At 41.3% G+C, this 11,430-nt stretch overlaps 1 long non-coding RNA gene across 1 annotated transcript; it reads right to left on the bottom strand.

The window, feature by feature from the left end:
* Positions 1-226: 226 nt before the first annotated feature.
* Positions 227-4,875, bottom strand: LOC143889998 (uncharacterized). Its single transcript, XR_013255091.1, has 2 exons — positions 4,127-4,875; positions 227-593 (listed from the first exon to the last, which is right to left on the bottom strand). It is a non-coding gene; the product is annotated as an uncharacterized LOC143889998 (long non-coding RNA).
* Between the last annotated feature and the right edge of the window lie 6,555 nt (positions 4,876-11,430).

Below are 11,430 nucleotides of genomic sequence, written 5' to 3'. Positions count from 1 at the left end.
CACTCTTCAGAGGGTAATGTACTTTTCATCGGCATTCACTGAATCAAAGTTTCAGTGCCAGTGTTTATCACTTCAATTTTATCTTTGAAAGGCTGGGATTGGCGCTCCTCCTCTTGTTCAGGTAATTGCTGTGACTCAAGTGGAGTTTCGTCAATTTTGTCCTCATTTAAGGAGGGAGTCTTATTTTATGATCAGAAGCATACTTAAGAAATAGACACAAGTGAACTATTGGAACTGAAATTTTTTATTTAAAGAAAAAGCTATTACATCTGACGACCTATCCTGAACATGCTCAGGATTCACAACTCTGAATAAAGAGAAAAGCAAAAGATAACTTGCCTGGACTAGGCATTGACCTTGAAATGTAAGACCGGACTCAACAATTGTACTGACCATGATGACTGATTCGCATAGGGGAATGCCCCTAGTTCAAGGATTATGAGAGTAAACTCCGAAGGACTTAGCAAAATATTCTTGAAAAATGTTGCCCTTAGAGTAAGAAAGGACCAAGGGTACAATTAAGATTGGATCATCTGGACCAGGCATGATCAGATCATGAGATTGCATAATCGAAAGATTGTGAGATTCTGCTCCTGCCAGTTAGGGGATGGCATGAAGATACGATCGAATTGTATGACAGAAGAATGAAAGACGCACGATCAAGAGATTAGATGAGATAGCATAAGATTGCTTTCAACAGATAGATCATGAATGACTAATCCTATGAGATCTTTGGAAATGATGGGATTTATATCCTAACCCAAAGGGAATTTTTTTTTTTCACATTTTATCAGTGTTACCTGAAGGCATCAACCTTAATCCTAATCTATCGGAGTGGAGAGAGAATCTCGACTCATGACTTTGTTCGTGTATATAAGGACCGATCGTGACCATTGGAAGATGGACCACGGCCTAATCTAGACACCAATGGGTAGGATATCCTAAACTAGGCTCACACACGTGATGCACATGTGTTCGTATACTACATGCATGTGTAGGTTAATCTAGGGGTAAGGCCAAGAGTTCCCTTAGCGCGAATCCCTGCTCGATATACTGTACCAGTGTCCGGCGTATCAGTACGTGAACAAGAGATCCGTTTACGTACCATAAAGGTACCAGGCTAAGGGTGGAATGCTTCTCTAGCACAGAGGCACCAGGTGATGAAATCCCAGTCAACCATGCTAGATAACACTCCGGGTTCCTAAAATAGGACGTGTGTGCACGTGAGATGCAAGAGTTTAGATGCAAGTGATGTAAGTGTGTGCAATAAGTTCGCGCGATCTATGATGCCTTCAGGTTTTGTTAGATTAAGTTTGAGTAAAATGTGATGAGAAAATAAAACAAGACAAACTAATCTGACAAGTATACAAGAGATAGAGTTCTTATGAGCCAGTTAAATTAAATTCAAATGAATTATCTTTTGGAATTTTAATGAAGTTAGGTGATCCCCAGCAGAGTCGCCAGACTGTGGTACCCTGATCCCGCGAGAGGGGTGTGGGGCGCGAGCCGCCGCTCTCTCTCTCTTGGTCTCTCGTATCCACGCGATTGGCGTGTGCATTTTATTATTGATTTGAATTAATCTTTCCTGTGAACTTGGGATCACTAAGGCAATCCGAATTCCACACGAAAGAGACTGACAGAGTCGCCACCTAGATGTGGGATCTAGGACCCGTAATTAACCAGAAATCTAGACTCGCTACCTGGTTACGAGAATGGAAGGTATGGGGAGTTATCCACCACATGCACCATTCTTGCCCGATAATCGGTCTTCGATTCCAAAAGCTAACTCTTTTAAATTTATTTTAAATGGCTCATTCAACTCTATGTTAATGTGCGAACTAAGTGACATGCATCCTATGATCTAATTTCAATGTGAATCCTAAATGTGTATCTTGATTTATTAATTTGTCTGGATTCAATCTAAGTGAAAGTTCTCCTAAAATTCTAATTTCATGGAAAGTCCTAAGTGATTTGATTAAGCATTTACAAGAAAATTAATATACAAAACACCACAATTTGTTTGTGGTGCCGACTCGCGGGTGGTATGCCATCAGACATCCAAGCTGCCTACGTACCCAAGCCTCACTGGGATCAGAGTCGACGTAGTTCGGTGCACCTAAGCTAAGCTACTTATGCCTAACTCAACTAGGACACCGACCTAGACGGGATTGACTGTTTCAACAGTTTTAGGAGAAGTTATTTAATTCAAGTTGAGGATTTTATTATCTTAAGATTTCATCTAAGATGCTATATGATTCTCATCTAAATGCAAATGGTCCCTTAGACTAATGCAGGTTTGCCTACATCCTAGTTTACTAGGCTTGTCCTAGGGAAAGATTGGGTGACTAGTGTAACTAGACCTATGGCACGGTTGCTATACATAGCAAACGTCCGTGATGAGGCTGGACTCCTAACTCTAGGACTCCCTAAAACCTAAGACTCCCTAAAACTTAGGACACGACACGACACCGGTGTTCCTAAATTGGGCTCTAAGGGTCCTTACGACGGAAACCGTAATCCAACGGTTCCGAGAGACACGAGGTGAATCGATTTCAGTTCTTGAGGTTAGTGAAAAAAGGGATGGAAGAGATGATGAAATAGTGTGAGGGAATGAGAAAGATAGAGAAAGGTGCGACTGAACTTGGGAGTGCCAAATTGCCTACGTACCCCGCGATGGGGATCAAGCCACACGTAGTTCCGCTGGGGAGGTTACTTGGATTTTGGAAAACAGAATTGGTATTTGGATCAGGAATCGGGTTTGTATTTGAGCATTGGACTTGAGATTCAGAAACATTGATTTATCAATGGGATTTTGGAATTGGGAATTTGCATCAAAGAATTGAGCATATAGGAATCATCAAGGGTTTGAATTTTGGGAATTCAAAATGGGCGGGCTTATGAGATTCGGCCAAATGGATTCAGACATGCGACTCAGATTGTGTTGGGATATGACTTGGTTAGGCAAAAGGGAGGAAGTTCTATTAGGTGTAAACGGGCATTAGTAGAATAGGGGAATGACTCGGTTGTGACATGGAAGGCCGCCACTTGGTCGAATGCGACTCGGTTGCATTGGGATGGGTTGATTAAGGAATTGGATTGAGTCAACTAAGGGGAGAGTCCAATCGGTTAAAGAGGTTGAGCATACTCGACTAGAGAGTTGGGTCAACTCGACTAGGGAGGTTGGCTAGAGTTGACTCAGTTGAGCTGGGTTGGGATCCCACTTGGTTGGATTGTATTGGAGCGATTTGACTTAAGCTGCAGGTGGCCTGGCTGGGTTAGATTTAATGTAACCAGATTTATGGATAAATGGTGTGCCTCAGTGAGTGGACAAAGGTATGGCTTGGGTTGATGTGACTCGGTTATAGGGTTTAAGGCTTATGGGTATGGGGTTTAGTGAGTTGGGTCTAAGTTAGGAGCAAACCCGAGACTAGCCATGGTCTAACCAGGAGGAAGCAGGGTACAAACCAGGGTGCGGACCAGGGTGCACCAGGGTGCGAACCAGCAGGGAACCAGGGTGCGAACCAGCAGGGGAACCAGGGTGCAACCAGTAGGGAACCTGGGTGCAACCAGCAGCGAACCTGGGTGCAACCAGGGTCTAACCAGAGTGCGAACCAGCAGGGAACCAGGGTGCGAACCAGTATCGAACCTGGGTGCAACCAGCAACGAACCTGGGTGCAACCAGGGTCTAACCAGAGGCTAACCAGGGGGAACCAGGGTGTGAACCAGGGTACGAACCAGAGTACAACCAGGGGCTGGCCAGGGTGCGAACCAGGGTGCGAATTAGTAGGGAACCAGAGTGCGAACCAGCAGGGAACCAGGGTGCGAACCAGAAGGGAACCAGGGTGCAACCAGTATCGAACCTGGGTGCAACCAGCAGCGAACCTGGGTGCAACCAGGAGCTAACCAGAGGCTAACCAGGGGGGACCAGGGTGTGAACCATTAGGGAAAAATAAAAATGAAGATCAGATGGGTTAAGAGAAGAGGGAAACATGTATAACTTCAAAGTCTACCATCAAGAAGAATATGAGTAAAGATTGATCCTAGATGCTTCCTAACATGGTTTTTCTTTTAAAGTAAAAGATATGCATGAAAACAGACCCTACATAAAATTGAAATAAATGCCTACCTCTTTGAAAACCCACTTTGTGTTTGATTTTTCTTTGATGTTAATTCCTTGAAGATGATTCCTTGCTTGATAATGACCGCTTTTGATATATATCACCCAACGTATAAAATCACCCGATCCGGCAAGGATGGCCGAACCCTTGAAGAGATGAGGGAGAGGGATGAATTTTCTAAGAGAGGGGTTCTTTTTTTCTTCTCTTCTTCCTCCTCCTTTGATGGTGGGATGAGAGGGTATTTATAGGAGAATGGGATAGGAGGTTAGGTGAGGTTAGGTGAGGTTAGGTGAGGTTAGGTGAGGTTAGGTAAGGTTAGGTGAGGTTAGGTGGTTAGGTGAGGTTAGGTGAGGTTAGGTGAGGTTTGGATGGTTAGGATGAGAGGTTAGGTGAGGTTAGGTGAGGTTTGGATGGTTAGGATGAGAGGTGAGGTTAGGTGATTTTGGATGGTTAGACCCAGGTCAAGATCTGCCATTGATCTAACGATTTACGGAAATCGGGTCTCGGAATGGAATCAGGGTCCGGGCTATGAAGTGACCCTAGCTTATTTTGTCCCGATTGATGATCCGTAAAGTCAGATCAAGATATTAATGACCTAAAACATATAAATCAATGATAGAGGGGGTTCTCACATGGATTTAACACACTAAATTCACCAATCAGGGTATTTTTCAATTTTTCGGATCTAATCATCTCACCAGGTACATCTCTTTATCATTTTGTTTTTTCGAAAAATTTGAGGATGCATACTTTACCAATGAAATTCTACGGATCAATATATTAGGTTATTGTTGGTTAAAGTAAGGCAAAATGTGGGTGTCTACAGAGACTGGGTGTTTACACTCGGACGAATTGGGGGCGCCTAACACCTTCCCCATTCGTCATCAGGTACGGACTTTTATATCTCTAGTTATCCGTTGCGATAGAGTTTAGTATGGGATCCAGAGCCTACTTCCTTGGATGCCGACTCTTCTTTGTTTTAGGTACGTCCGGTAGTCCCCGGATCAAGAGGTATCTCATTTTACATCGTCACTCAGCTGTGAGAGGCACTCTTTCGAGAGTTCCTTGGTAGAACTCTCCTTCACATGTGGAGATCTCAGAGGATTGACGTAGATCTCGTATCCTCGCCACCTTCCTCGAGATCGGGGTCCACAGGCTGGCGACTCTGCTGGGGTGTTCTTGGAACATTGCCTAACTCTGTCAAAATGCCATTTTAATTAATTTTGGAGAAATTTGGGCTACAATCAAGTAAAATGGGAACCTTTTCGTTAGAATCCAGGGGCATCAAGTAGGTGAGTAATAAAACAAGGGTTCACACACTTCACTTCATGTTTTATTTTATTTTTTGGTTTTGATCTATATATATAAATATATATTAGAGTCAGCCTCCGGGTATAAGTACAGTCAGGCCTGGCAGGAGGTGATTACTTGTACGGGGCACTGGGTGAGACTTATATCTAGGGCTATGCAGCCAATGAGCGTGATCCATTAACTCTGTTCATTGCTTAGATCATTCGTAATGTACAAGGGTATGGATCATAAGCATAGTTTACCCTCATAGTGTATAATGGGGCCATATTTTTGACACAACTAAATATATATGTATACAGGACGTACATGTGTGACTAGCACATGTGAGCCTAGTTACAGCCTGGCCTCGACCCATTTAGTATAAGAGACTGGTTCGCCTTGTGCGGCCATTCGTTTCGTTGTTTAGTACTCACCAGTCATTTATGAGTCGCGACCTCCTTGACTCCGTTAGACTAGATTTATGGCTGGTGCCCCCGGTTAGGATATATATATAGATTATTAGGCCTACTCCTTAGTGATGTTTCCTTATCTAATTCAAATCAATTATATCTACCAATTGTTCAGATTCGGATCTGGTCTCTGACTTTTTATTTGCCAATTATTATGGCCATGGTCTATCTGATTAGATAGGAGCTTACTCTTTAGTAAGATTTTCTTATCTATCTTAATCAAGCATATCCATATATAATTTAGATAAAGATCTGGTCAGTGGCTTCCACTTGTCATCATTATGGCCATAGTCTATCATCTGATTCTTTGATTACATATTTGACTCATATCCTTTGTTGTCTTACCTGTTGATTATTAGATGAGGACCTACTCTTTAGCAGGGTTTCTCTATCTGTCTTAATCAAATGTATCTATCCATCTTTCAGAATTAGATCTGGTTAATAACCCTTATTTGCTATCATCATGGCCATGGTCTATTTTCTTCCCCCTTTGATCAAACCTGATCCATGCCCCTTACTACTGATTCACCTTTTGGATCATGATTGAGATCATTTATGGAAGAGTTGATTTTGCCGAGTCTATCTATACTATCATTACATGATTTATTGCCGAGATTATCCTTGTATTTGTCTATTTTAGGGTTGACCTTTTTTTTCTCATCATTCTATATCATTTGAATGTCAGGTAATCATGTCGAACCAGTTGTTGGAGAATTGGATTTACGAGATCCCTAAAATCGAGAAGTCATCCATCTGTACAACTCAGTCGAACAGATTGTCGATATGCTTCATTACATGGATATCTTGAGAATAGAATGGGAACTCCTCAATGCAGCAGCTAGATGCTTGGATCCTGTCTTACTTGTTTTCCATTTTGGGTCATATGATGTTTGTCCAGTCTTTGAGGAATGGTGTACATTGCTAGAAATTCCTCCTGACGGTCCTTTGATTCGGCCAACCTACCCGGATTTTCAAGTTTCTACATTTAATAGGTTGTTAAAAAACTGTTTTGTGGATACCTCCTCCTTTCTTGATGACAAAGGAGTACAAATGTCTAAAATCATCAAGACCTTGATGACAAAGGAGTACAAATGTCTAAAATCATCAAGACCTTTGCAAAAATGTCCAAGATTGATGATCCTCATTTCAAGCAGTGTCGGCGTAACGCCCTCTTGATTAGTGTCTTTGCTCATTTTCTTGTTTACCGAGAGCAAAACACTGCTTCCTTAGTACTTCTAGATTTGGTGGACCAGTTTAATAAGGGAGGAAACCCGGTGCCTACTATGTTGGTAGAAACTTTCTTTGGCTTAGACCGCATTATTAATTCTCCTAACAAAAAGGGCAAAAAGTACTTTACCGGGTGTTCTAAGTTGCTGTTTGTGTGGCTCTGTGAGAAACTCCAAAATTTTAAGCCACTAACCAACCGTGACGCAATCTTGAGGAAATTTTCCATATGGACTCGTTCGGTTGGTCGTAAGAGCGAAGAAGAGTGGCACCAGTGGATGCAGTCTATCGATGAAAACCAAATTAATTGGTAGTATGCACGTGTTAGACATGCTACTCTTGGTACCCATCAAAATCAATACGTTCGCTTTATGGGACTTGAGCAAACATCCTTTTATATAACCAATCGAATTTTACGACAATTTGGAGGTCTCCAATGCGAGCCCAAGGATATACCCCTTTTTTCATGTGAAGCCTTGAATCAATCTTTAGTCCAGCATCTAGTCACTGCATGGGATAAAAGGGAGTTTGAGAGATTGCATATCAATGTTTCAAAAACCCTTCAAGAATTGACGATTCATCTTCACCCTCATCTGATTGGCGAACTTGGAGAAAGGGATCCAAAGAAGGCTAGGATTGAAGAGGAACCCAAAAAGTCTTCTTGAAGCGAAAATCCAATTATCATGTCGTTTTTATTCCAATAAACCTTGTCTTGTTTGATTGTTATCTTTTAGTGGTTGTAATGAAAATTTAAATATCATCAATGAAATGTGTTCAGGTTCTATCCTATCTCTATTTGATCATAATATTTTATTTCAATTATCAATGTTGTAACTTAGTGTTTATATTTCCGTCACAGGATTTCGACACTGAGCAGTCATAGCTCCTAGAAAAACCAATATTTCAAAACGAACCTGGTCCCGTCAGTCATCTGATTCCAGGCTGAGTAGACAATCTCTGTCACCTATTTCTTTTACCTCTCCTGTGTTACCTTTTTCAAACTTTCAGGAAATACTTTCACCAGTTCAACCCATACCTGAACAAATGGCTGAATCTAGAAACACTCTGGCTGAAATGAACGAAATGATGAAGGCTATGCTCCTACAGATGAGTAATATGAACGAGGAGATAGCCCGTCTGAAAAGTGATAAGGGATCTACCTCCAAGGAACCTGCACCTCAGCACCCTTCAATTATAGCTCCTCCACCTCCTGTTGTGAATAGGCCCACTTTATTGAATGTTGAGGATGATTTTGACGAAGAACAATATGCAGAAGAGAACTGTCTTCCACACTTTGATCGGTCTGATAAAGGAAAGGGGTTAGCTGATAAGCTAGAAAAACTAACTCAAGAAGTGAAAAATATGAGATTCCAGGGTCCGAAAAAATTAAATATGTCAGACTTTATGATAGCCCCAGGAGTTGTCTTACCTCCCAAGTTTACGGTACCTGATCTAGACAAATATGATGGGACAGGTTGTCCTAGGAGCTGTCTAAAGTCAGTCATCCCTCTTCTGCAACAGCATGGATGGTCTCCAGAACAAATTGCAGTACTATTCCCTAGATCTCTAGTTGGAATTGCTAAGAAGTGGTTCCTGAGTTTAAAGTTTGAGGAGATCAGGACGTTGGAAGACATTGCTAATAAGTTTGTTGAGCAGTTTTCCATGGAGGAGGGAATAGATGTTACCAAGAGAGATCTGAAGATGTTGAAGTAAGGCCACAATGAAACATTCACTTCCTTCATCCGCAGATGGAGAAGGAAAGCAGCTCAGATGACCCACAGATTGTCAGATGGGGATCAAATCAAGATTGTTGTTAAGAATCTGTCCCCGCAGTACTATCACCATATGACCATTCAGTACTTCCTTGATTTCAACCACCTCATTAAGACTGTAACCCAGATAGAAGATGCATTAGCCAAGGGCCTAAGGACAAAGAACTACACTGAAATTAGAGAAGGGAAGAAACCCAAGGTGGCGCCGAAAGAAGTACATATGTCAATTATGCCAGACCGCCAGCTAAGACAGTGACTGAGGTAGGGAGACCAATGGAGAAGAATCCTCCTCGTCACTTTGATCCTCTTCCTTATCCCTTGTCTGTTGTCTTAAAGTAGCTTCTGAGGGATAAAAAGATCAAGTTGCCTGATCTAAGAGCCGTACCAAATCCTCTACCCAAATATTGGAGAGAGGATCAGTATTGTGATATCACCGAAGTATATGCAATCTTACTGACACATGTATAGCATTAAGGCACCAAATTCAAAACATAATTGATCACAAGACACTTGCTGTTGAGCTACCGAACGTAACTAGAAATCCTTTGCCAACTGTAGACACCTCCATTTGCTCCACTTTATCCAACAAAGGATTTCATTAGTTTTCATCATGTTGGGTCGGTTTTCTGAGTACTTTCATTTTCCAAGTCATTCCTATGTGTTTCCCTTGCTTACCATCAATTTACTTTCCCATTTCCATTCATTATCCAAAGGGCTTTTCCGTGAAAAATTTGGATTCCATATAAGTGAGTTTTCAGCCAATTTGAGAGAGACCACCATTTTTTCCGAAGAAATGGATTCTATTTCGTGGAATTCGATCATCAATGGGCCCACTATATAAATTTTGAATTTAATTCAACAAATTTGGAATGGGGCTCATAATATTAAATCTCGAGTTTTGGGCCCATTTATGTGGCGACCCACTAAATGGACAGTTCGAATCATTCAATGGAGGCGATTTGCGGAGCACAATTAATTTACGCCGTTGCTCATCAATTGGACTGTTTGGATCGTCCTATGGAAATGATTAGCAGGGGCGAAACCAATTTAAATATTGAGGCCCACAAATTGAATGGTTCGGATCACCTTCATGGAAATAATTTAGGGGGCACAACCCATTTGTGCAGTAGCCCGTCAATTGGACAGTTAGTATCATCTCATAGAAGTGGCTTTGGGAGCACCATGCACTTATGATATAGCCCACCATCTGGACGGTTTGGATCATCCTTTGATTCATAATAAACATCCACGGACCATCTCTTTCTATCTCTATTAGAAAGCAACCCATGTGCTAATTAAGAAAGTGAAGAGTGCCATTACCAAAAGAGGCAAGTCATGTTTTAGTTCTTTGGGAAACTCTCTCTCTAAAGAAAGGATATCATGATTCGATTTGTCTAGAACTCTCTCTCATATATCTAATGTCAGCAACATCCTCTTTTAATTGATAAAAGAATATCGCCTAATTCTCTCTGATTTTGGCAAAGACCGATCCACACATTCTATTAATCTGGGCAATTGGAAAGCTGCTCGTTTGAGACTATTGCTCTTATGTAAAGAAAGAAGGCAAAGTTATCATTTTTAATATTTTATTAGAAATGTGTGGCTGTCCAAGAAGGTTGCTCAAAATAAGGGAGAACATTCTAGCATCTTTTTCATATTGCACTTGAATTGGATTCCAAAATTGATCTCAACCCTTGCTTCCCTTAGCCTAAACTTGGAAATTCGTCCCAATCCAACTCTATAAATACCACCACTCCCTTCCAGATAAGGGAACTCAAAAAACTAATGACTACCTCCACCTCTTGTAATTCGTCCCCTCTCTCTCCCTCCTTAGAAAAGCCTCAATTCTCTTCCCTAGAAAAATTGCCCAGCACCCCACCTATTTCTCCCTCTCACCACTCTTGACCCATCTAGGTGATCATCACATCTTATCTAATAGGCTATTGCACCGTAGATCATTCAGACCTCATCTCCATCATTATTACCCAATAGCCATGCCCCATAGCTACCATGCTCCATAGCCAAAAAAAAAAAAAAACATCATCCGAACATCCCCTCATCCACATAGACACCATCCCGACAAACCACATTCAATTAAACCCATATCACTTCAACTTCTAGCCTAATTTAATTAAACTTCTCATCCGAACCACCTTAGCCACTACCCCTTGACCGAAACTTATAACCTCTACCCTTCATCACAAAAACCCAAAACTCCATATCTCCTCCCTTTTCTTCAAATTCCATAGCTGAAATCAACAATTCACTTATTCACTTGGTTGGCCATTTTGGTTGACTTAGCCGAGGTGCTTGAATTGGGAATCAATCTTCATCAAATTCACCGTCAAAAGAAGGCGCGAGGATCGACACCAAACGTTGGGAAAGGTGGCAGAATCCTTATAAAATTCATCTTAGTTAGAATTCATGCACACACACACACAGATATATATATATATATATATATATATATATATATATATATATATATATATATATATATATATATATATGAGAAAAGTGTAGCTACACATACATGTAGCTAACTTAGCTACACCA

This window comes from Tasmannia lanceolata, unplaced genomic scaffold (assembly GCF_043159265.1).
Source record: "Tasmannia lanceolata isolate RefF3 unplaced genomic scaffold, GAP_Taslan_0.1 ptg000013l, whole genome shotgun sequence".
Taxonomy (NCBI): domain Eukaryota; kingdom Viridiplantae; phylum Streptophyta; class Magnoliopsida; order Canellales; family Winteraceae; genus Tasmannia; species Tasmannia lanceolata.
The sequence above is the reverse complement of the archived record's forward strand: the minus strand, read 5'-3'. Positions and strand labels throughout refer to the sequence as shown.